This window comes from Leptonychotes weddellii, chromosome 1 (assembly GCF_054177405.1).
Source record: "Leptonychotes weddellii isolate Sample4059 chromosome 1, ASM5417740v2, whole genome shotgun sequence".
Taxonomy (NCBI): Eukaryota; Metazoa; Chordata; class Mammalia; order Carnivora; family Phocidae; genus Leptonychotes; species Leptonychotes weddellii.
Window position 1 is genome coordinate 47,521,196 of NC_138369.1, and position 26,700 is coordinate 47,547,895.

General features: G+C 52.3%; 1 protein-coding gene across 6 annotated transcripts in view; it reads right to left on the bottom strand.

Annotated features, from left to right (window-relative positions):
- Positions 1-26,700, bottom strand: part of SLC6A6 (solute carrier family 6 member 6) — an 83,888-nt gene that overhangs the window by 56,179 nt on the left and 1,009 nt on the right. For 4 of the 6 annotated variants that reach the window (XM_081822748.1, XM_081822740.1, XM_081822753.1 and 1 more), the window contains exon 2: positions 15,414-15,451. The exons of 1 other annotated variant lie outside the window; for it this stretch is intronic. The gene's annotated coding sequence lies outside the window, so the exon portion shown is untranslated. Of the gene's footprint in view, positions 1-15,413; positions 15,468-26,700 lie in introns of those variants that run through there. One more of the 6 variants, XM_081822764.1, reaches the window with a different exon arrangement.

A 26,700-nucleotide genomic window follows, 5' to 3' on the forward strand; every position in this document is an offset into this window, starting at 1 on the left:
CTCTATCCACTTGCTAAAGTTAAAAGGAGTTTGAGAAATCAAGGTTGGGGCTGGCAGGTGGATTACCTCGGGCTTCCGGGGCAGGGAGTTGAGTGGGGTATGTGATCCTGGGGGAACAAGCATCAGAGACCGCCCCACCCGGCCCGGGGGCAAAATCCAGCACAGCAGACCTCAGGCAGCATCTCCAAAGAGACACAAAGTACAGGGCATATCGCCTGGGACTTGGGGGTCCCCAGCTGTCACCCCTGCATAGGGGGGGCCACTTTTTCCCTAAAGTGGAGGCAGCGGGTGGAGCCTTCCCCAAAGGAGAAGCACCTGTCCCTAAAATGCCAACTCCCCAAACCCAAGGAACAATAGCAGGAAAGGACCCAGGAGGGCCGGATGAGGCCCAGGTGAGGCCAGCTCTGCCAGTGACCACTGCTTGACCAAGGCAGCACCCGGCCTTCCCTGGGCTGGGGTTTCCACCAGCTGACCAGCAGACCCTAACAGCTCGCGAGTGCAGGATCCCAACCACCCCTCCCACACACAGAGGCACACAGGGGAACACACACGCACGCGCACACACACGTCTCTCTGCAAAGGCAACCTCTCCAACAGAAGAAAATACACACCATAAATACACCTGTCTGTACCTCAGTTTCCTCAAACACAGAATGACGACAGCAATAGTACCTACTTCTTAGGGTTGTTGCGAGATGAAATGAGCTAATAGGTACAGGCCACTTAGTACTCGAACAAAGCGTGAGCTATCAGGACGATGACCCTGAGACGGGCGACAGCCTGGAAAGAGGCTGGTGGCCCTGCTGGGCCTGTCCTGTGCACCAGACCTGCTGGGCACCTTCCATATCCCCTCACAGAGCCAGGACCAGGGTTCGAAAGCAGGTCAGCCAGTTCTGAGATGTGGGGCATCCCCCAGCACTCCTGCCTCCTCCCAGCTGCCCCTTCCCTTCTATCCAGCCTCCACTCCTCTTCCACAGTGGGTGGAACCAGGGGACCCTGGGGGACCCTCCCAGGACACCTGCTGACTATGGGACGATGTAGGTCCTGGGGGCTGGAGGTTCCATGGGGATCTGAGCATGGATGTGGGCCCTCCTGTCACCTCCTCTACCTCGCCTTGGGGTAGGGTCAGGAGAACAGCTCAGGCAGCTGCCCCGAGCCGGGCAGCCAGACCAGGGCCTGCGGCTCCCCAGACCAGGTGTCAATGCCCCATGGGTGGTGGTGCCTGCCAAGCTGGGGGGGGCGGAAGTTACAGGGCGCAGGGCCTGGCCTTGAGAGCCAAGCTTGTGCCACAGACACTGGGAAACGGGCTGCAGAGCGGCCCCGACAACCGTGGCGGAAGTGCAGACCAGCTACTCGGAGCAGATGACCAAGCAGCCTCCCTCCTTCCTTGCGCAGCCGTGAAGAAAACCTTTGGGAGAAGAAGCAGCTTGGTGGTATCCCCAGATTGGCTGCAGCTATAGAAATCAGATTCTGGGACCGCTCAACTCCCAGCAGCCTCAAAACCCCAAAGGTCCTAGCTGGAGGTCCCTGGGTGCCCGAGACCCCTCAACTGGCCATCAACGAATGACAGATCAGCCCCGGATCCCCAGGGCCCAGAGTTTAGAGATAAGCAGACTGAGGCTTAAAAAGAGGAGGGGGCTTTCCAGGAAGCCCCGAGATGGGCCCTGCTGTGGGACTCCGGGCAAACTACTGTGCCTGTTCCCTCATCCGTACACTGTGGCCGAGGACGGCACCAGCCCCTCAGGGCGCAGGGGTGATCACGTGAGCTGATGCAGATAAACCACCCAGTACCCGGCCAGGCGCACAGACGGGTCCTGCTAAGACGTCGCAGTGTAAGGGCGAACACGATTCATGTTGGAGCCACTCTCAGGGAACTGCCTGCTAGTAGGAAGGCAAGACAACAGCAGTTATGGTAAGAGGTTTGCCAGCGCCAGGGTGGGCTACTCCAGTCTTCAGCCCCAATTTGTCCTGTGGACGTGTACTAGTTCAGGAAATTTGACACCGTCATCGGGTCTAATGTCCCTGTTTTACTGGTGGGGAAATTGAGGCCTAGGTGCAAAAGCTTCCGTCTCCAGTGTTTCAACTGGGGTTCTAGGCCTCCAGTTCCCCTGCCCGCTCCTACTATTTGGATGCCTAGGACCAGCTCAACTCCTTACTTACTTGGGGAGCTCCTTGCCAGGCCCAGGATACACAGAGCACTAATCCCACAGAGGTCTTTGACCCCAAGGGAATGCCCTGCCTGTTTACCCGGCAACCTACCTCCGGTCAGCTCAGGGGCTGAGAGGCTCTATCAAGCGAGGATCTGGACGGAGGCGGTGGGTAAACAGAGGGTCCCACTGGTGGTCTGTGGTGGGAGGCTTGGGTGAATAGTTCTTGGCAAGGGGAGCCATGGCCCACTCCAAGCTGGACACCCCTGGGAAAGACCTTGTTCCCACCAGGCCTCCGGCCGGACCACTCAGGTCAGAGCAATGAAGGGCTCCCACATTTGCCCTCTACTCCCTCCCTCCTGAGTGGACTCCCTGGACACTGTTTCCTAGGTAACTGCAGCTGTTGGGGACCCCATAAGCTTGAATCACAGAAGGCTGCCCAGTAAGGTTCTGTAAGGGGACCGAGGCTCTGTGAGCAGATAGGGACACAGGTGGACATGCAAACATGACTTACCCCAGACACTGGGAAATTGGGTACATCAGAAGCCCTCGAGAGTATAAAAGATGCCCAGCACCTTGGCTACGGCCCTCAGAATATCCGCTCACGAGGTCACAATACCCCTTCCAACACAGCTCAAGTGCCCAGAGATGGTGTACTCCAGAAAAACACCAGTGATTAGTATTGTCCCTTAGCAGAACTAAAGCCAGGGGACGTTCTTTGGTCCTAGAATTTACTGTCTCTATATGTCATTGCCTGGGAGGCCCTGGGCTTTCACAGCTTAGTGCATTTTTGCAGGCTATTTCAGGCCCCGGAATGCACACCCCTGCTCTTCTCCATTCTCAAATGAGACCTCCTCCAGGAAGCCTTCCCTGACCATCCCCTGTCCATCTCCCAGCAGAACGAATTGCTCATTCCTCAGCTATAGTCCTAGTTTCTTCCTCCCACGGTCAGAGGATGCTCTAGGGCAGTGGGTGGGCCTCCTCCCTGGAGGCAGCAAATGAGGAGGACCCTGGTGTATCATCGTCATAGCAACCTTTTGTTCCAATCCCAACTGTTCTTACATCCTGGAAACAAAGATAGTTGCAGCTAACATTATGTGCCTGGCACTCTGTTGGGCATTTGATATAATTCTAGCTCGTAGTAATTTTTTAATCATGCTAAATATTTTTCTTATTGCATTTTAAAGCACTTTTCACTGATTATGGCTGCTTGCTTTTCTCCTATAATCAGTCCAAAGGTAATGAGACTTTATGACTTTTTCAGAGACTCTCACAGAACAAAAAAACCCACACTCTAAATGCCTTAAAAGTATGGAAAGTGCTCCAACCGCACAGCCAGTTCCAGAGAGGAATATCAGCTCCCTGGGTTGAGCGACTGTGTGTGCCCAGCTCAGTGCCGGTCACTTGGGTGCCGAATTTTTACCCGGTCCTTACCAACCATCCTATGAGATGAGCAATCTTACCCCATCTGAGGCTCAGAGGGGTTGAGTGACTTGACCGAAGTTGCACAGCCAGGAAGAGGCAGGGTTCCAGAATCCTGGGTCCCCAACCACTGGGCTCTGGGGCATCTTCTGGCTCTGGCCTTTGACGCCAGGAAGTCCCCCTCTTCACTTGACACAGGAAGAAACTGAGGCCAGCAGTAGGTACAGGTGTCATTTTGCATGTTAACCAGCTGGGACTGGAATCCAGGTCTCTTGAGCAGGCCCGGATCGCAGGTCCTGGGCCAGCCTCAACTGCACAACAGCAGGAACAAAAACCCCACCTCTGCAGAGGCTTTGTGCTACAGGCTCTGCAAGGACCTTTCCATTTCATTATGTATTCCTGCTGGGATTACTAAATACTGGCCCCTCAGGCTAGGAAGAACTGTTAACCATTTCACTTCGGGCTACCTAGAGCAATTGCTCTAGGCGGTTAATAAGGAATTGGTGAAGGGGAGGGACTGAGCCCTGGGCGCATCCCCGCCCCCACCTCCTCTGAGCTCGCTCTCACCCTGACCCTCCCGCACTGTCCCATCCTCTGCAGCAGCCGGGGACTTAATCAGCTTATTCACCCTTTAGATAGCCTGGCCGATCAGAAAAAGTCTTCTTTTACTCCTTGGGGACAAGGATACCTGGGATTTAGGCCACAACTATAAATAGTCAAGAAATCCGTCCTTTTAGATGGACTCATCTATTGATTTGGTCAGCTGGTTCCCACTGACCCCCAGATGGTGGAATTCTACGTAATTCCTCCCCAGTGTTGTCCGTGGAGAGGAGTGGCCCTCCTGGCCTCTCCAGCTTTGTTCTCTGAATTCCCCGATGCGCACCACCCCCTGCGAGACCCTGTTCCCCAAATCCCCTCTGCCGGGTTCCACTTTTGCCTCTGCTGCGTCACCTTAAAAGGTTTCGGTTGGAAGCTGACTCTGTCACTTGTCTGCTGCTGCAAGCAGTGCCCTCAGGAATGTCACTTCCCCCTTGGGGCCTCAGCTGCATCATCTGTAAAATGGGCCATCCCGAATTCCACAAGAGAAGGCAGGGGTAAGTGCTTCAATACATGAGCGGATTTGCTCTCAGGAGAAATGCCCGGGCGGTTCATTTCATGCGGTTAATCAACAACAACACTGACTGGGGGCAGAAACGAGCACCCAGAGCTCTTCTGTCCCCCAGGGCAAACAGCAGATAAACAGTTCCTCCATCCGGTGCTCTGTGACCCACGAACGGCCCGGGCTGCCCGCACTTCCACCCCCTCCCAAGGCATTTCGCCTGCTCCCCAAGCCACGTGAGTCATCAAAACTAGGTGAGACACCTCGGTAGAGTGGGTTTCCGCCCGGGACCTCTGGCGTTGTCTGCTCCTGCAAGCCTGTTTGGGTGAGGGCCCGGCTGGACTGTTCTTCTTCCCAAACAGAAACCAGTTGTCCAAACAACTAAACAAGTCACCACCACCTTTAAGGGGGCACCTGGCAGCATTAACTAAGGACTTCAGGTTCCAGTCTGGCTCCCCAAAGTGAATCAAGACCCCAGCACTCAGCAGGGCATTCGGGGTCACCAGCCAAGACCTCCCTTCCAGCTCCTCTCCCGGCCCCCGTACCCCAGAGCGAGACAGGGCAGCCCAGCCATGCCGCTGATGGCATCGGGAACTCTCTGCTTTCCCTTTTCAGGGTCGCTTCCCTTCACCAGTAAATGCCCTTCCTGGTTTGTGTCTGTCTGCCTGGCCTGCTTTTGTCTTTCAAGGCCTCTGGGAAAGTTTTGTGAACTTTGTGTGCCCAGAGCATCTTCAAGAGACCCCACTGATGAGGCACAGCCGACTTGTCTTTGGGCTGGCCCGGCTGTTCCAGGCGGGACAGAGGGAGGCTCAACTCTGGGTTCCCAGGGCATGGTCGGGGCCTGGGCCACAGGAAAAGTCCGCAAGTCTCTGATGAGTGCATGAACAGACTTTCAATTCTCGGTTTTCAGATGCTTACAGGTTTTCCCCAAACTTCCCCAGATATCAAAGTTTCTCGCCTGGGCCTTCCCCCACTCAGCAGGGCTGGAAGGGGTTTGAAAATATATACACTCCTCAAATGAACCATGAAGGCCAAAGGGAAAACAAAAGGTCTGCCCCCCATGACCTTTCAGAGTTGGGAGCTACTGTATCTACGAGAAGGTGGATGTGAACACAATCTGTTGCGGTCATCACTCCACCACATTACAACAAACCATCACACTGCATGCCTTAAGCTCACCCAGTGATGTATGCCTTTCGTTTCTCAATAAGACAGGGGGAAAAAGCTCACACTAAATTGTAATGTAATTCATATGTTCACCTACATCTCACTCACTAGATTGTACATTTCTAAAAAACTGACACTGTCTTTTATGTTTGTATCACTAGCACCTATCATCATGTTTATGAATATGAAATAAAATTAATTTCTTTAAAGAGCTGGGGGTGGTCCCTTCCCCCCAGAAGCACGCAGCCGGCTCAGCCCTCAGCCATGAAGCTTTGAGGCCTGGCCACATGGGGATCAGCTGACCCAGACAAGGCCAGAGATGTGGATGGGAATCAGTACCTCAAAGCAGCCCCTGTCCCCAGGGGCCTTCCAGAGCTGCGGCTTTTCTAGATTGTTTCTTTTAGGAGGAAGAGTTTACTCCATGTCTGGACTTTTTAATGTGACTAAATCATCCCTGAGAGCACTTTAATACAGCCATTATTAATAAAACACATTAATAAGAAATATACCAAACTGCTCTCTCTTACTTGCTTAAGCCAGTTAGCCTGGTGGGCATCACAGGCCTCCCTTTACAAATGGGGCCACTGGAGCCCAGGCAGGAGATGGCACTGGCCGGCGGTCACACGGCCAGGACGCAGCAGAGACTCTTCTCTCAACAGCACCAGGACAGAAAAGGTGGTTAGGGGAGGAGCGGAGGCCATACGTCTTATGGTGATGTGTGACCTTGGGCATGTCAATGCCCTTCTCTGAGCCTCAGAACGCTCCTCGTGAGGAAGGCTGGAGAGGAGGGTGGAGGCAGACAGGCTCGTGTTCCCAGATTCTTCCCTCCTCCACCCTGAGACAAGCCCTGGCCTCCTGGTCAAACACACTGACTGCGTGCATTTGCGGTGGTGGGGGGTGGGCGGGCAGGCTCCACTTTGCGACCGAACAATGGTTTGTGTGCTCAGTTATGTCGTCTCTCCCTTCCTGCCTCGTTCTTCACTCTATCCCCACTGCCCAGCACTGTGCCCGGGATACAGCAGGCGTTCCACAAGTACTCAGCACGCGAGTGAATGGACACGTGAATGCTGAGAACATGCGCCAATTCATTCGGTGTGAGCTCCTTACAGGACAGGGGATCTGGAGGGAATAATCCAGAGGAGCAGCAGCAGGGCCCCACTGGGCAGCTCCCCCACGGAAGGGGGGCAGGGCGGGGAGCCTGGGCCCAGAAGCGCACCAGTCCTGTCTCCTGGTCTGTGTGGCCGCAGCAGTATCGCGGGGCACCTCCCTGAGCCCGGCTTCTTCACCCATGAGGCAGAGAACATCAGAACTTTGTCCCAGGACCGTCTCATGGCGGGGATGAGGATATGACCATCAAGTTCTCGGGCGTCATAGGTGCTCAGTAAGCATCTCCAGGTCAAAATCAGACCTCGTCTTAAGTCAACTAGGCTGACCCTTCTGGTTGCCTGGAGGAGGACATAGATGCCCAAGGTGGCAACACCTCAGGGACTCACAGCAAGGAGGGCCAGGGCTGGGACAAGCGCTGCGGCGACTGGTTCACGGGGACATCTGTGACCTCAAGCAGCGGTACGACCCGGCCTGCGGGCACGACCTCCCGGGGCAACTGGATAAATGAGCTTGCGGAGGTAAGCTTGTCGGATGTACTCATACTGCGAAGGACATACTTAACTAAAAACATGACTCAGTTTATCTAATTTAACTGGACGCCCTGTGTTTCATCTAGCAACCTTATTCAGAGTGTCTAGAGGGATCCCTGTTACACACACACACACACACACACACACACACCGCATCCCGCACAAAATATGACACCCAGGACATAAGAAGCATCAATGACTCTGGGCTCCTGGTCTGAAAACTTCAACCTGAGTACAAATTAAAGATCCTGAGACTTCGGGGTCACACTCTCCCACAGGCATGCTCCGTTGTTTCTTCCCACTCAGAGGAAGCTGCTTTGCCTGGTACCTGCACAGACCTTTTGGGGTCCTCTCAGCTCCTCCCTGTTTCCAGTTTTTGCAGAGCAGGTGTCTACTCCCAAGGACTTTCCGTAGTCCTCACCTCATCAAGGCCCCCAATGCCGCTTCCACCCATCCTGCTCCCGAAAGACATTGCTAATCGATCGTGGCATCCTTCCCACAGATCAGGAGCCCGCCTTAGAGTCCTTATCAAAACATGGTCTCTCTCTCTGGGCCTCTGTAACTTAATGGACAAGAGAAAGCTCTCATGTCGGGGGCGGGGGGGCGGGCAGGCAGGATGCCCAGAGAAGACTAGGAAGGAATCAGACAGGTCAGAGCACCACTTGACTTGAAAACATAAATGAGAACCATGTCCCCCTCACTGTGGCAGGAGGGAGGGAGGGAGCCATGGGCCCTTCACAACCTGGCAGTCCTGACGGGACCCTCAGAGCAAGAGTTCAGGGGTGATGACAGGAACAAGGATGGGGGAATTTGGAGGTGAGAGAAGCCCTGTGCAAGGTAATGCAGGAGCCGACTCAGGCTGGGGATGAGGGGCAGAGGAACCAGTGACTCAAAACTGCCTCCTGCTACTTAAGGATGAAGGCCAAAGGTTTAGGGGTGAGAATCCATTATGGGAAGCCGAGGTGTCCAAGTATATAGCCCCACAGAGGGTGTGCGGGCCACCAGGCTGCCAAGCACACAATATACCCTGCGAGGCATGTGCACTATGTCTGCTTTATAGAGAACACCCAGCCCAGAGAGGGAGATCATCACAGCAGGCACTGCCTCCTAAATGGCAGAGCTGATATTCAAGTCCAAAGCTGTCACCCCAGGAGCTCCTCTGGGGAGATGATTCCAGACCCTTGTTTTTACGCATGAGGAAAATGAGGGCCCAGAGAAGGGAAATGACTTGCCCAAGGTGCCCCAGCAAGTTGGTGGGGAAGTGGGTAGATAAAGGTGGTGCCGTGGGGGACCCTTTGAGCAGCTGGATCTGAATACTGACCCAGGGCACCCTCCTTCAGGGGTGCCCCAGGGAGCCAACCCCTCCAAACCCAGAGGTATCTCTAGCCTTAGGATCCAAGAGCCTCCTGCTTTGGGGAGCGTGGGTTTCTGGACTTACTATCTGCTGGCTGAGAACAGACTAACAGATGGGAATACCTCCTCTAAACCCTTCTCAGGTTTCACCTCAGCCGGAAGCTCTGGTCTTTGAAATGCCCTACCAGTTTCTGAAAACAACAACAACAACAACAACAACAAACTGCGATATTGTGACTTATAATCAATATAAATATGTATTTGGTCTTAGGTGATGAGAGGGGTGGCTGGGTAGCTCAGTTGGTCAAGCGTCTGCCTTGGGCTCAGGTCCTGATCCTGGAGTCTTGGGATGGAGCCCGGGTCAGCTCCCTGCTCCAAGCGGGGCCTGCTTCTCCCTCTCCCCTCCCCCCCATGCTCACTCTCTCCTGTGCCGTCTCTCTCTCTCTCAAAAAAAAAAAAATGTCCTAAGTGAAGAGAGTGAGAAAGGTGTCTTTTGTTATGTTAACGAGTGACTTTTAGAAGGCACCTAAGGCTAGGGGCTGGTTGCTAGGAGAAGCAACCGTGTGATTAGAAGGTTGGAACTTGCAGTCCCACCCCCTGACCTCCAGGGAAAGGAGGGGGGCTGGAGATGGAGTTCAATCACCAAAGGCCAATGATTTAATCAATGGTGCTTAAAGTAATGAAGCCTCCATAAAAATTTAAATGAGAGCTTCCAGACTGGTGAACACATGGAGATTGGGGGAGAGTGGCACCTGGGGAGGAGGATATGGAAGCTCCTCGCCCCGTCCCCATCCCTTGCCCTGTGCATCTCTTCCATGTGGCTGTTCCTGAGTTACGGCCTTTACTAACAGACCACTAATCTAGTCAATAAAATGTTTCTCTGAGTTCTGTGAGCTGCTCTAGCAAATTAATCAAACCCAAGGAGGAGGTCATGGGAACCTCTGATTTCTAGCCAGTCCGCCAAAGCACAGGGCATGATCTGACGCGTACAACAGGCGTCAGAAGTGAGGTGGGAGTAGGGGGTCGGCCTTGGAGGGCTGAATCATTAACCTGCAGATCCAGGGAAATAGTGTCAGGAGTGAGTTACAAGGTAGGACATCCAGCTAGCGCTGGAGAATCGCTAGGTGGTGTCGGGGGGTGGGGGGCACCCCACACATGAGAATTGTAACCTCTCTCCTTGAAAAAACCCGTCTGCCCACTGTTGGGGCTAGGCAAGACAGGAAAATAAACCAAGGAATCTTCTCTCCACCAAAGGCCCAAGCTTTCCCACCACAGGTGAGGCCAGAAGAGGCGGTTGCCCTGGTCATCCAGAGGCCCCAGCTTCCAGCAGCTGCGGCGTGGAATAGACGACTAGCCGAAGGCATGGGCTAAAGCCCAGGTTCCCTGTGCTGACACATGGCTGACCTCAGCTTGGCCGCTGCCCTCTTGAGCCTCAAATTTCTCACCTGTTACACAGGGACATTAATAACTGCGCTATAAAATAGAGGTGTTAAAAGAAATCCTAACCGCCCCAGTAAGAAAAGCAATCACAACCAGCACGTACTGGGTAGGGGCTGTGTGCCAGCCACTGTGCGAAGAACTTTCGTAGTTCTTCTTCCCTGATTGTCCAACCAGAGAGGAGAGAGTCTACATCATGTCTATTTTGACAGAGGACCCAAGGGCCCAGAGAGGTTACGTGACCTGCCCTGGGTCACACAGCAAAGTAGAGGCCAAATGCCATTGACCCCTGGACTCACTGGACAGCTGAGCTGAGGTCTTAACCACACCTCTCCTCTCTCTAAAGGGTAGATTTATCAACCTCCAAGTCTGGTTCGGCATTCATAACACATCTTGTTTATGGACTTTTTATTTTCCTCCCCAAAAGAGGAAGGCTGGCAGACCGGCTGCTGCTTCTCTGGGATGGGTTGTTTTAAATCCACTGCTCCCCAAGCCCTGAAGGCAGGGGCTCCCCAAGGAACTGGCTGGCTTCACTCCCTCTTGAGGCCCGCGGGCTGTCACTGGTGATCCTCAGAGGCTTCAGTTAGGGCAATTCCTGAGGGTCAGTGATTTGGCAGCAGGTGCCCGGCACCTTAAAAATGCACACCCCCGGGTGCCTGGGTGGCTCAGTTGGTTAAGCGACTGCCTTCGGCTCAGGTCATGATCCTGGAGTCCCGGGATCGAGTCCCACATCGGGCTCCCTGCTCAGCATGGAGTCTGCTTCTCCCTCTGACCCTCCCCTCTCTCATGTGCTCTCTCTCTCTCAAATAAAAAAAAAAAAAAAAAAGAAATGCACACCCCCTTTAGGCTAGCAATTCCAATTTTCTGGACCAGACCAATGTGTAAAGATGCCCACTCAGGGATGTTCACTGCATTTGGTTTTACAAGATGAAAAAGTTCTGGAGATCGGTTGCAGGACAACGTGAATACACTTAACACTCCTATACTATAGCCCTAAAAATGGTCGAGATGTTTAATTTTATGTTATGTATATTTTACAATTAAAAATAGAAAGAAAAAAAAAGATGTTCACAGCAGAGTGGTTTACATGAAAGAGAAACTACCAATGGCCAATCTCTCAATGCTAGAGGATTAATTAAATAAATGATGGTTTACCCAAACAAATCAAAACTAGTAAGAAGGGAAGGGCGGGGGGGTCAGCAAACTTCGACCCCTGGACCAAATCTAGCAGGTTGTTTTTGTAAATGAAGCTTTAATGGCATAAAACGACACCCACTCATTTGCATTCTGTGCTACAACAGCAGAGATGAGACCATATGAGATCAGTGGAGGCAAACCCACAGGCCCCTAAGCCCAAAATACATCCTATCCAGCCCTTTAAAAAATACATCCTATCCAGCCCTTTAAAAAACTCTGCTGACCCTGACTTAGAAGACCGAAGACCCAGAAAAATGCTAAGAAATATATTGGGGGGTGGAGACAGGAAGTTGGCTCCCCAGGGTCGCCACAGTGTGAGTTCAACTTTAAAAAGCAAAACGTAAATAATGTATATTTACCCACGCGTTTATAAATGCACTGTTAGATGGTTCTGTCTGCATGGCGGGAACGATGAATTTTATTGTCTTCTCTTGACTTTTCTGTATTAAAAATACATTACTTCCCAACACTAGAAGAAATGATAATCCTGTGGCCCAACAGAAGCGTTACCTAACGCTACAGTGACAATCACATGTTGCAGTATAAATGTATCAAATCCAAATGTTTTAACACCTTAAACTCACAGAATGTTGTAGGTCAAATATATCTCATTTTTTAAAAAGGTATCACTTTTATTATCAGGTCAGACAAACAGTAAATACCATTTTCTCACTGACTTGGCCCCTCCAGGGAGCGAGTGAGGAGGGTGAGGCTCTCCCTGGATGGGTCACAAGTCCATTGTATGAACACCCCCTCCCCTGCTGGAGTTTACAACCTGGAGGGGTCCGGGAGGGGGTGGGGGAGAAGGCCCCGTGGGAATTCTTATAACAAGCCCAGAGAGGTGCCCCTCTAGCTAAAATGACCACAGACACCCAAAAGGGTGGATCTGATTTTCAGCTGAGGCGAGTGAGGGGGTTGCTCTAGGGGATCTCGCCAGGGAGGTGAAATTAGAACATGTACTGGGGGTGCTGGGTCCTGACTTTGTTAGGCCTGTTGAGTGCTTCAAAACTCCACCATGATGACAAAGGGACCGTTACGCCCGATACCATACTCGCTTTCAAAGCTTCCTGGGTGCCCTTGCTGCTCCATCTTACAGGTGGGAAAGCTGAGGCTCGGAGGAGTTCAAGGACTCTCCCCTCCAGGTTATACAGCCGGCATAGGATGGAGACAGGATTTGAATCCAGGACTGTCTGACTCTCCAGCTTCACAGACTCTCCACGATGTGGGTTTTATCCCTGTCAGGAATCAGTTTTTCGGCCGGTTCCTTAATAACTCAGAGTCCGCTGAACAACGGACAAACCATCCACATCTCAGCCGCCTCCCAGCTGTGCACGCCCTGTCAAGGGCTAGAGTGAGTGATTACGGTCCCTGTTCTCAGATGGGAACCTGGAGCTTTCAGTGAGGAGGGCCACACACCTGCACGTCTGGTAGTGCTCCGGCTTCAGAGGGGACAGCTTCTGTTCCCTAAAGATGACCCCCTCCCAATCTTGCTGCCTGCCATATAGATGGCCAGGGAGCCCTTCCAGAAAGCATAAGCCAAAAGGGCCACGTGGAGGAAGCATCATACGGGCCTGAGAGCAAACCCACTTCTCAGCCTCCAGGGCATCCTCTGTGAAATGGGCTCCCACCAAGTGTGGATGGATCAGCAAGCCTCGGAGGAGAGAACAGCAGCTGGTTTCTATCTGTGTATTGTCTCTAAAGCCACCAGCCCAGATGGGGGCTGGGAGCCTTGCACAAGACTCTTTATCTGGAAGCAGAACTCAGACTCCAGCTTTGCAGCAGCAGGCACCTGGCTGCCTGGGCTGCCCCAGGCTACTCATTAACGAGCGCAAGGCCTTGGGAAAGGGCCTGCCTAGGAGTCTGCTCCCAGCCTGGGGGGAGGGAAGAGCAGTGCTGGATGGTGTGGGCGACAGGGTCAGAAAGTAGGTGGGGTTCAAATCCTTCCTTGCAGTGTGACCCTGGGGGGAGTCAATTCACCTCTCTGCGCCTCAGTTTCCCCATCTGTACAATGGAGATAATATCAGTGTCTAACTCCTAGGGCTACTTTGAGGACTGCATGAGTCTGTAAAGTACCTAGCAGTACCTGATACACTGTAAGTGCTCAATGAATGTACCTGCAATTTTTACAGAAAGAACAGCAGAGCCCACATCCTAAGACTGTTGTGGGCTAAAATGCACCACTATACATTAAACCTCTCCGTGCCGAATCGAGCATGCTAGTAAAGAGTTTAATAAGTGCTCGTGATTATTCTTACTGACATTTGTGACCAGTATGGCAACGACTCTGGAGGCTGACATGGACTAGAACAACTCTATGCCCACTCAGCCAGGGAAGTGTCCTGAACCACCAGGGATACGCCTGCCTAATGTCACAGCATAAAGAACCGGAGGTCTCCATGGGGTCACAGGGCCTCGGGGGGGCGGGGCTTGATCACAGGGATGGGGTCAGGTCCACCATGGGTAGCAGTGGGCCAGGGTCTTCAGGGCCTTTCTCCTAGTCCTGGCTTCCTAGGTGACCCCAAATCAACCAAACTCCAAGACCTTGGTCAGGGCACTACCTTCCCTCCTGGGAGAAATTTCTGCCTAAGAAGCCAGGATTTTCACATTCCAGAACAGAGTCTACTAGTGGGTCATGAAATCAACTCAAAGGGTCAGGACTATCACTTTTGTAAAAGAAAACAGAATAGAGCAGAGCCCTAAAGATGCTGAAGATGTGAGTTATCATTTTGCGAGACGGGTTTCACTTTCAAGCGTGTGTGGATATGTGAGCACAGGTGGCATCCTGTCGTAAAATCTATTTCTTACCGAATGTCATAACAAAAAGACTTTCAAAACCCCAATAGTAAGGATGTTTTAGATCAAGGTGAAGAAGTCATCTGCAGAAAAGTCAGGTTCCTACCCCATGAAACCCCTTTTAAAAACACTGTGATCCTGAACTGGGGGAAAAAAAAAAGCTTCTGTAAATATGAGACAGTCAGCAAAATGTCATTAAGGTCTGTAGATTAGATAAGAGAATTGTGTCAATGTTAAACGTCCTGGGGTTGATAATTGCGTGTGCTTATATAAGAGAATGAATGGCATTGCTCTTACGAAATACATAGGAAGGATTAGGAGGAGTAAAGGGGCATCATGCCTGTAATTTACTCCCTGATGAGTCAGCAAAAAAAAAAAAGAAGTTTTAATGTGACTATTTTTATAGCATATATAGAGAGATGAAGCAAATGTAACAAATGTTAACAATGGGAAAATCTCAGTGAAAGGTATACAGGAGTTCACTGTATTCTCCTTTCCACTTTTCTGAAAGTTTTCAATTTTTTAAAAAGAAAAAGTTTAGGGGTGCCTGGGTGGCTCAGTCGGTTGAACGACCAACTCTGGGTTTTGGCTGGGTTGATGATTTCATGGGTGGTGGGATCAGCCGGGAGGGGCTCTGCGCTAAGCAGGGAGTCTGCTTAAAGATTCTCTCCCTCTGCCCCTCCCCTCACGCAGGCACTCACGCTCTCTCTCTCTCAAATGAACAAATCCTTAAAAAAAGACCCAAAAAATAAAAAATAAAGAGTTTAATAAAGAGACAATTGGGACAGTAGCCCCAAGTCCTGATGGGAGCATCCTATCTGTGCTGGGAACCAAGCATCTCACCCTTTTACATATGTCTGAGCCCAATCCTCAGAACTAACTCAACGAGGCCCCATCACTGCTCGGTGGCAGAGCCAGCATGGGGTCCAGGCCAGACTCGAAAATCAGTGCTCAGCATTTGTAAGGCTGTCTCCCCGGCACAGGCAGGCGGGGGGGGGCCGACCCGGGCCATGAAGCCACCACCCCGAAGTGACATGTGGATGAGGCCCCGGAGCCCTGGGGTTCTGCTTCCTCCTCCTCAAGCCTGGAGGAGACCCTGAGAGCCCAAGGACCGCACATCGGGGAGACGCCAACACCACTGAGAGGACGAATGCCACTTACGTTTTGGAGGCTCCTCAGCAAGGGCTGTTGTTCTGGACCTAATACAACGAGAGGAAGCAAAGAAGGAAAGAGAAGATCTGGTCAGATTGTGACTATAAGCGGGACTCGGAGTCCTCTTGCACGTGTGACTGTCCACCTCACGCACGCTGGGAGGGGCCAAGTCAACAGCGGGCTGCCCAGGCAGCCGTGCACACACGCAGACACACACAGACCCACGTGTTCACACACACACACACACAGAGGCTCCCCCCAGCTGCAACCGTAAGCCACTGCCCGGCCCCAGAGGCCTGCACCAGAGCAGCCTAGGCATGGGCCCAAGTCTGTGGAAGACTATTCCCTGTGAGCTCAGGGACATACCACGGCTAGACAGAGGGGCTGAGGGAGGCCCTGGGGGCCCCAGACTCTTGGAGAAGACGATAACTCATCGACTGGTTAAAGGGTCCAAGAATCACCGTACCAAGGGCATCTGTTGAACTTTGCTGAGTCAAGCAGTCCCCAAATGTGAATGACCCCTGAAGCCTTGTTTTTTTTGTTAGTTTGTTGTTTTTTTTTTTTTAATAGAACACCTCCTGTTCTCTGGCACTCAGTTTGGGGAAAAAATGCAAGTTGGGGTAGATCACCGCTGTCTCTCATCCACCAGCAGAGCTGTGCTGGAAGGCTCCCCTGGTTTCCTAGAATATGAAAATGCAGAAAACCAGAAAATGGCTCCTTATCAACCAGGATCACACATTTCAATGAACAGGTAAATGGATTAGCAGAGCAGGGAAGGGGGTAATGGTGGGAGGGCAGAAAGAGGCCTGCAGGGTGGACAAGTCTTTCCTCAATGTACCTGAGGCCCTGCCCTTGGAGCCCCTTCCTCAGACTCAGAAACATGGCCCCAGCAGTCTGCAGAGCTCCCTGTCCCCCAAATCAGACAACCTCATTGCTATGGCAGCGCCCCCACATTCAATGGGCTAACCTAGGTGCCCAATGGTCAAGGCACTGTGGGGTAGGAATATTCAGTCAGTAATTTGTTAAGGGGCGCCTGGCTGGCTGTCAGTAGAGCATGCGACCGTTGGTCTCAAGGCTGTAAGTTCAAGTCCCACGTTGGGGGGAGAGATTACTTAAGAATAAAATATATATACAATATATATATTTTTAAAAATTTCTTGAGCACCTACTGTGTGCCAGGCACTGTTTTAGGTCCTGGGAACCCGGCAATGAACAACACAGCCGAGGTGCTTGCTCTCATGGAGCCCAGAACCCCATGGTAAAGGCCAACATGCGACACGGACGCCACGGAGGCTTTGTTTTCTGGGTGGACACGTGGCGCTGTGAAGGCGGGGGTGGGTTAGTAATGCCTGCAACAGGCGTGGGTGCCAGGGTAACGTGTAACTTGCTATCCTGGACTATACCAAGGGAAGAGGGACAAAGGGAAAGATGAAGGTAGCATGTTTAATGCACATTTATAGGCATAATGGTAAAGGAACCAGGAAAAGGAGCATAATTCTATCTGGCGTGAGACTTTAGCAGTTGCCTAAGGGCAACCCAGCTCCAAGAGGAGGATAAGAATGGCACTAAGTCCCCGTGGGTATAGCCTGCTGGCACCCATGCCCCTTCTTCTGGGGACAGCCTCACATCCATTCCACCTGGACACCCATGCACATCCACTCTCAGCCCACGGGGTTCTGGGTGGGCATGTGAGCCAGGCCTAGCCAATCAGAGGGGCTGTGACAGTTGGCTCAAGGACAAGCACCTGACCAAGCCTGGACAATGAGAGTGATGACAAGGGCTCGTGCTAAGAATATTGGGAAAAAAGAAGGCTCTTTCTAGACTGAGATGGCTATGCTGGGAGGGGATGCATCCTATGCAGCTGAGAGTAACCAACACAGGAGCCCAGAAATGGACAGAAAGAAACAATTCTGATGACATATCTCAGCACCTGGATCCAGCCATGCCTGAAGTATGACCCTGGGGCTTTTCAGTTAAGAGTCAGTAAATGTTCTTTCTTTTCTTTGTTCTTTCTTTTCTTTTTCTTTCTTTCTTTCTTCTTTCTTCCTTCCTTCTTTCTCGCTCGCTCTCTTTTTCTTTCCTTCCTTCCTTCCTTCCTTCCTTCTTCCCTCCCTCCCCTACTCCCTCCCTCCCTTGTTTTTTTAAAGTTAGTTTGAACTGATTTCTACAACTTGCAACTCTAAGAATCCAGACCTATGCCCTGTCTCAGATATGCCGTATAACTTTATGCATGCCCCTTTAACTGATGTTCAGGCCATCAGAAAAGTGGGGCACAGATGAAATGACATCTGAGGTCACCCTGCAGCCCTGGTACTCTCAGCCAGTAGCAAAGGTTAGGACTGACCCTCCCGGACCCCTGGGCATTTGGCCGGAGATGGAGAAATCAGCCCTTCTCAAAGTTAAGCCTGGAGGGCTTCTTAAAACTTGCTAGGCCCCACCCCCAGGGTCTGAGTCAGCAGGTCTGGCGTGGGGCCCCTGATTCTAACGAGCTCCCAGGTGATGACCAGACCGCACATCCCGTGACCACATTTCGAGAACCTAGACTCTAAATCTGTTCTACACTTTCCAGTTGCTTGGGGCACGTGCCCCGTGTAAAAATAAAGCCCCAGCCAAGCAGAAGATCTCGGCAACCTCAGTCCTCAATGAGATCCCCGGTTGCAAGGATGCACCAGTATTTAAACAACTGACGCACCAGGTCCCAGCGTCCATCCATCCTACTGCCGATGCTTCCAGCCAGCCCTCCACCCTGGGATTCAACTAAAAAGTGAGGCCGTGTAAGAGTGAGAAGGCGCCTTCTTGGGTTCCAGCAGGCCCCACGCTGGTGTTCCAGGAGCTGCGAGCATCCCCCGACGGCTCCCCACACCAGGCAGCATGCCAGCACCAAGTAAGTCCCACTTCAGACCTGATCCTGACACACGGCCTCAGGCTGCCCTGCTGTCAGCACTGCCTGGCTGGCCCTGGGCTCTCCCTGATTTACATCCGACTTGGCTGCCTCGAAACGCCTCCTGTGGCTTTTGGACCGGGGACACTGTTCAGTGGAAAACGGCTTCCCCACCAGCATCCTTTCCAAAGTGGCGCTGGCCCAGAGGGCCTGGCCTGGCCTGGCTCAGCCGCCTCCCAACTGCGTGGCCTTGGGCGAGTTACCTGCCGTCTCTGGGGCTTCAACTTTGCACATGCAAAATGGGAATGATGGTATCTGTTGGGACGGTTGGGGAGATGATGCTGACCAGGAACCTGCCCTGGTTTAGGAAGGGTTGCAGGTGCCCAAGAGCTGGGATTGACCTCCTTTACTCCAAGTGTGGTCCCCAGACCAGCAGCCTTGACAACGGCCTGGGAATTGGTTAGAAACGCAGACTCTCAGGGCCCAGTTCAGTCGTCCCGCATAGAAAGGGGCATCTTAACAAGCTCTCCAGGGATGTCTATGGCTTTCAAGTCTGAGGAGCACCAGTATGTGTCATCATCATTGCTGTTGCTGCCATATCCCAGGACCGGGCCAAGATGTAGCAACGACCCCCAGGCTGGGGCAACGGCAATCAGGGGTCAGAGGTAAGGAAATGTTGGAGAGGGCAGAAAGCTCCTCCCGTGCCTCTGAGCCTCACGACTACCGAGGAGCCCCTCTGGCGCCCTGCAGTGAGACTTAGCGAATAGGTACCGATCACCGGACTGCACTCTCGGGCTCAGCCAAGGTAACAAGATACACTGAAAACATTCCAGGTCTCAGATTTAGGGCTTCCTTCCAGCAGAGTATGGCTGCCTCTGAGTCTCTCTGCAGAAGGCTGAATCTTTAGCATTCAAGGGGGCAGATTACCCTCCCTGCCTGGAGCCCAAGGCCCAGAACCCACAGCAGAGGCTGAAAGCGGAGGGGCTCCCAGGGAAGGTGCGGGTCTCAGCCTGATGTGGGGGTGCGCCAAGCCCCACATGGAGCGCTGGGGGGGGGTGGCCTGGAGCTGCCCCTGGGAAAGCGCTAAGGGTCCCCACTGGCGGGCTAGAAGCGGACTAGAAGCCCTGGTGAATGAATGGAGCAGAATGCCTCCCCCTGCTCGGGATCCACTGGCAACTCATTTCCATGCCCCGGGCCTGGCCAGACCTAGCCGAGGAAGCAGCCGGTGGGGGGGCTGGAGGGGGTTGCACTGGGGCATGCTGGAGAGTTCGAGGGGGGCTGCCAGGTGGAACAGCAGTATGTCCAGATGTTCAGAGACACCAAACAATGACCAGATGTAGAGGCAAAAAAAAAAGAAAGAAAGAAAGAAAAAAAGAAGAAAAAACCCCACATTGAAAAATACAGGCTTGAATTCTAAAATTCTAAAACTGTCTATGCAGACAACACAAAACATGCCTGTGGTCCAGAGCTGCCCCTGGGAGACCATTTTACAGCAACTGGTACTGTTTTTTCAGGCCTGGGACTTGATCCTGCATCCAAACCCTGGTGCCCCAGGCCGCTGGGATAATTCATTCGACTATTTTATGGTCAGCTCCATGAGCGTATGGCCATGATTTGGTCGTCTGGTTCACCTGGCACATCCCCAGGGCCTAGAACCAATAAGTATGGATGGAGATGGGTGAATATTATTTTCAAGCCCGGACCCACTATAGGCTCTCATTTCAGGGTAGAGGGGATCAGACAGCCTTTATTTGTGTCCTGAGCACCCACTGTGTGCCAGGCTGGACACTGGAGCATCTATCCCTCCCCTGATGTGACCTCAGTCAGGTGAACAGATAAAAGGTGAGACCACAAAGATCTGAACTCTGCCCTACAGAGGAGGCTCTGAGCAAGGTGAGATGATGTATACTTTGTCTCATTGGATCCTTTTTGAGTCCTTACTATGTGCCAGGCACAGTTAAGGGGCTGAAGGAAAGCTTCATGAAGCAGGCAGCTTCAAGGTGACCCTTGAAGAAGGGGAATAAGAAGAGAAGGGAGATGGGTGCCTGGCTGGTTCAGTCAGTAGAGCATGAGACTCTTGGTCTCAGGGTTTTGAGTTCGAGCCCCATGGTGGCATGGAGCCTACTTAAAAAAAAAAAAAAGAAGAAGAAGGGAGGACGGGCCTTGTGGCAAGAGCATGGGTAGAGCCAAGAGAGCCCGAGGCTCGGTTTAGGAGCAGAAATCAGCCAAATCATGAGGAGGTGGGGAGAAGTGGCAGCAGATGAGTGTAAACACTGGCCAGAGGCCAGAACCTGCAGGGCCTCGCATGTCAGGCCAAGGAGTGTGAACCTGATTTCACAAAGCACTAGGGAGCCACTGAAGACCTCTGAGCAGGAGAGTGGCATGCCCACGGACGGTACAGAGGGGTGCCTAAGAGGCATGGAGGCTGGCAAGGAGCCTATTGTCTCAAGCTGTAGGGCTATCCCCCCAGAGAGGAGATACCAAGTGCCATCTGGTGAGAGCACGAATGTCCTTGAAATCACGGCCCGGGTCTTCCATGAGGCCTCAGCAGCCATCATCCCCAGGTGCCAATTGGCTATAGGGCAAGAGGGCAGAGCCCTCGGGACCACCCCCTTCCGGTGCCCTTCACCCACTAAGCATGACTTTGCTGGAATCCACTTCACCCCTCCACCCTGCACCGCTTCACCCCGAACCTGGCTTGGGTTAAGGACTTTCTGCTGGAAAGGGGATGGTGGAACCTGGCAGCGAATGGCTTAGCACTTTTACTGTGTGCAAAGAAGAGCCGTGGGGGAAGAGCAGGTCTCTCCAAATGTCCATCCTAGGGATCCCTCAGAGATGTGGTCCAAGCTTCTGCTTAATGGGGAGGGTAAAGCTCCAAGGGACTAGGGAGGACCCAAGTGAGCGAAACCAGAAGAACTCAACTCTCCTGCCCTCCAGCCCTCTTGCAAATTGCCTTGATTCTATCCCGCACCACCGCCAGGAGCCAGAGCTGCCCATAGGAGCCAGGAGGTCCTGCTGTCCAGGCCCCCCCCACCCCGGTTTCTGCAGGTGTCTCCCGGGCAGCCAAGTCCTAAGGAATCTTTTGGATTGGTACAGCTTTGTCCTCCCACTCCCCCTTCCCATTAGCTGTGTTAAAATTAGCATCTGAATTGTGAACATTGTCATCAAGAGTTCGAGGCAGAGGTAAAAACACGGCCTCGAGATTTACCTGTTTAACAGAATCACTGAATGGAGCCTGAGTCTGGGGAAGAACCCCAAGTTTGTGAACAATGGCCCTTTTGATAGCTTATTAGCCTGGCTTGGACCTCAGCCTCCTGATCCCTAAAATGGATGGCGGGGAGCCTTCACTCAAAGATCCCAAAGTCTCCACACTCCCTGGCCAGAGGACCACTCTTCCCTCAGACCTTCCCCACTTTTCCCTGCCTGGACCATTGCCTGCCCTTGGCAGAAGCCACCTGGAATTGTTCATTAACCTCTTCCTGATACAGATCTCCCCTCCCGTGAGACTGAGCCACTTGAGTGCAGGGGCTGTTTTATTTACTTATCCCTGCCCTCCTGGCCTTGGCCTTCTGCCTGACACCCCGTAGGTGCTCAGTGCGCATCTGCCATGCCGCTGGGGGGATAAGGACGGGCTCTGGTTCTAGTTCCCCTTCCTATTCAATCTCAGCTGTGTGAGCTGCAGCAAGTCACTTTTCTGAGGCCGGGTGAACTCATCCAGAAGATGGGGGTAAGAACCCCTAAGTCAGGCACAGGCCTTAAATGCAGGAAGGGAGATAAGGCATCTGGGGTGCTCCTTCCCATCTCAGAATGCCGAGTGGCCTCAGCCTGCTTCTTTGCCCACCTTCAGGGAAGTTCAGAGTCACCGGTGGGTGCTCTGCATTCACTGAGCTGGCAGCGCGTGTGGTGATTAAGGCAGGCCAGACTAGGTGAGTGATTCCCAAATGCAGACTGGCCGTTCAGAGTGGCCTGGCAGATCTGTATGTTCTGACAAGCGGCAGTTCCACAATGGTCCATTGTTTGAAGAGTGAGTGGCAAAACCAAGAACAGTATGATGCCATTTTCGGTAACACTAAAACAAAACTACAGTTAGCTTGCTGAACATGTCCTAAATAGCCCCAGATCAACGAGGAAATCCAAACTGAAATGAAAACTGATCTAGAATGTAATAAAAAAGTATACGTCCCTGTAGACAGCCGAGAGATACGGTTAAAGCTGTGTGCAGAGGAAAATGTATAACCTTACAGGCCTTTATTGTTATTGGAGAAATAGACAGACTGAAGATTAGAGTGCACTTTTTTTTAATGATCTTTGAGGATCACTTTTAGTTTATACAGTTTTGTATTGCTTGAGGTATATATTTTTTTTTGAAGATTTTATTTATTTGAGAGCGAGCGAGCACCCATGAGCCAGGGGAGGGGAAGAGGGAGAGGGAGAAGCAGGCTCCCCCTGAGCAGGGAGCCCAATGTGGGGCTCCATCCCAGGACCCTGAGATCATGACCTGAGCCGAAGACTGACGCTTAACCAACTGAGCCACCCAGGCACCCCGAGGTGTATTATTTTTGTAACTAAAAGAATTCTTTGACATATTCTCATAAAGTTAACATCTATGGACCCTAGGACTGAGCAGTCCCACTCCTAGAGAAATGTACAATATAAGCTCACTGAAACACTTATACAGGAATGCTCACAGCAGCTTCATTCATAATCACAGCTTCCCATTCATAATGGGAAACACCCCAACGTCCATCAACAGGTGACTCCATACAATGGAATACTATTCAGCAATAAAAGGAATCACCTCGTGATAAACTCCACAGCATGGATGGATCTCAAAAACATCAAACAGAAAGAAGCCAGACACTAAAGAGTATCCACCACACAAGTCCATTTATATGAAGTTCTAGGCTTGGCAAAACTAATTCAGAGTGACAAAAATCAGAAACTCCTCACCTCTGGGAGGGGAAGGGCATGAGACGACTAACTTTCTAGGGGAGCTGGAAATATTCTCTATCTTGATCTGAGTGGTAGTTACACAGGTGTATAAATCTGTCAAAATTCATCAAACTGTAACAGACTCTTTGCATTTCATGGCATGTAAATTAGATCTCAATTTAAATTAAAAAAAAAAAAAAAACCACATGATTTTGTAATACAGATTCCCAGGCTCCACCCCATGGGGATTGATTCAGTGTGTCCATGCTGGACCTGGGAATCTGAATTTGTAAAAGAGTAACTCAAGTCATTCTCTGCCTGATTATAGAGTTACCACTGCCCAACCCCTGGCAGTTACACTCCCCTTCCCTTTTATTGTTTTGGGTGATTTGTTGTTTGTACACTGATTTTTACAAGAGAGTTGGGTGACTCACAGAGCTTTAGAAACAGCACAGCAGTTTCCATTCTTTCTGCCCTCTCTGGGCCACTCATAGCCCCTGCCCCTCAGCTCAGGTTTCCAAATGAAGCCTCTGTGGGAGGGGAAACCGCAAAGCCCTGTCCAGGGCAGACATAATTCACCCTAAAGACTCCTGGGCTTCATGCTCCCAGGGAGGTCAAAGCCAGTAAGCTAATGGCCTGTGTACCTATTAAACAGCATGTCCAGGCCTTCACCTTGTGTTTACAAAAAGAGCTCAGGGCAAGATTCACTGGCATGGAAAATGCTTTGCGCCCTGACCAGCGGTGGCCTGGCCACCCTCGGTTTCCTGGACCCCAGCCTAGTTCCCCACCTACCATCAGGGGTCTTCTGGGCTCCTGGGTTTAACTAGCTTTGCCACTGTTGCCCCTAAACCCAGTCTGATGCCGTTTCTATCCCTGCTGCTCTAGAATAAAGCTCAAGCCCGTTTACCCAATGCTCAGGCCCTTCTACCACCTGGCCCCTGTTTTCTCCAGCAGGAACCCTGCAAGGTTTATTCTACAAACATGCTTGGCTATTTCATGCCACTGTGCCTTTGTACCTGCTATGTCCCCTGCCCAGAACGCCAGCCCATACTGTTCCTCCGCTCACAGAAGATGCCAGCTCTGACATCACCTCCTCTAAGAGGCTGAAGTGCCTTCTGCCTATGACCCCACCATCGGTGCATACTCAGTCACCTGAGTCTTCACAGCACGCCTCGGATGGCATGGTCAGTGCCCTATCTCCCTCTGGACTTTGAGCACCTCGAAAGCCAATATTCTACCCCAAATCCAGTGCCAGGCCAGAGCTGACCTTAGCAAGATTTATTAAACAACTAGAAGAGGCACATTTAAAAAGAGCTCTCTTTCACACTCGAAGGCCACCCTGGGCATTTCCACAACCACAGCTCCTCCCCAGAATCCATAAATTCAAACAAACACTTGTGCCACGATAAGTTGGCCAATGCAGAGGAGTGAGATGTAGCCCCAAAGAATCTGACTCTTGCTTCTGACCTTCTGCAGAAGTGAGTGATCAGCCTGTACCTGCCAGGGTGACCCTGGGCTTCCAAGGCCAGCCCTATTCCCGCCCAGACCCCCTCCAGCTGTGGCTAAGCTGCATTCTGGGCGCTCCTTGTAATTTATTTGTCAGCTCTTTCCTATATACAGGAATGTGTTCAATGACTCACAAGTGTCTTATCATTTCGGGACCTTTGGAAAGACTTTCAGAGAAGTACAGCTCCCAAGTCCTCTGACAGGTTGACAGGCAAACAAGTTGGGAGTTAGAAAATACCATCACCAGCGCCCAAAGCCTCCTGTGGATTTGACACTTGTGTAGGAAGAGTGGCAGGGCTCCCCGAGAAGGCACACAGAAGGGAGAATGAATAACGAGGGACAGAATCGAGGTGCCCGTGGGTCCCGCGCTCTCTCCCTCCAACCTTGAGGACTGGAGGATCTTTGTCCCTTGTTTTCCCCAGGTCTTGACCACAGTCCAAGTTCAACTCCTCAGCACATCAGTGACTAAAGCTCCATGGGGCCCAAGCTCAGCTGGCAGAGGAAAGACCTTTGAGGCCCACTCCTGCCACCGTCCGATCAAGGCAAAGTCCCCTGGGCAGCTCTCAGTTTGCCCATCTCTAAAATGGGTACTTCCCACTAAGGCCTCCCGACTCTGCAAAGCAGATGTGACCCGATCACTGCAGGACGAGAGGAGAGGAACGGGGCAGAGGAGGCCCACTGCGACTGCATTATGGGCCAGCACAAGGGTATCCCCGAAGGACAAAAGCTCAAGAGTGCACCTTGGCCCTGCCACATACCAGTGACCTGAGACCTCGTGACACCCTCTAATCGGCAGCTACGAAGCCGAGCCGGGCTTTACAGCTTACCGTAGGCTTATTCATCCTCATCTCCCTCAATCCCCTCAAGGGCGCAGCGAGGCCGGCACTGGCGTCCTTGCTGCCCAGACAGCCAAGCTGAGGTTCAAAGAGGCCAAGAGAATCACCCAAGGTCACCTACTGACTAAGGTAGAGTCACTGAGGCACAGTAACTGAACTGAGCTCTCTGGGGACATGCTTCTGCCTCTCAGTCCCCATTTACCCCATAACCAGTCTACTCCACCCATTTTACAGATGAGGAAACTGAGGCCCCCCCCAAAAGGTTGCACAAGGTCAACTAGGGACTGAGCCAGCCCTAAGACCTCTAGCCATTCTGCCAATCCCATCTTGTGGTGGGTTCTCAGCCAGTGCCCTCCGGCATCCCTCTAATCCCCCCAACACCATCCTGATTACATTCCTTCCCCCACCCACCGCCACACCTTCTCATGCCCACCCCACACTCCCAGGATGACTCCCCGGTCGAGAGAGAGAGAGGCAGGCGGTTGCTAAGCACTCACCCGCTCTTTCTCACAAAAATAAACTCCTTCTGGCTGGGAGACTCTGGATGAGATCCCCTCCCTTCTAGCCAAGAAAAAATTAAAAAGAAATTTTAAAAAGATCTCCTCCATGACATTTATTTAAACGCCAGCAGTGCCAAAGCGTGGGCCAATTTACCGAAGTCCAAACGGAGCCAGCCACGCGCCACTAAACCTCAGCCCAAAGACCCTCCGTTCAAGTGTCTGGGCAGTTACTGAGCTGATTTATTTCTCCAGGCAGGAAATGGGGGCCTGGGCTGCCTCCCAAGGCTTTGGGGCTAGTCCTAGGGGACACCAGGATCTGGCAGGGGCCAGGCAGTGACCAAAATAGCCAGGCCGGTGGCCCTGCTCAGCACACACCTCCCTCTGAATGCCGGGGGCAGGGGGTGGCCCACAGGTCCCCCCTCCAGTTTAGGCTGAAGATTTGGGGCTGTCGCAGAAGGTCCCTGAGATTCTCTATCTGGCTTTCCTGGTGGGAGGGGGACGAGAGAACCTCTTGCTCAAAAGAGGAACCCTCAGAAGGAAGGAGAAAAGGCTAGAGGAGGATGTGTCCTGCTGTCCCTGCCTGCTGCCCATTTGGCCCCCAGCTGTCCCTTGGGGCCTCCGTCCTGCCACTCAAGACGGCT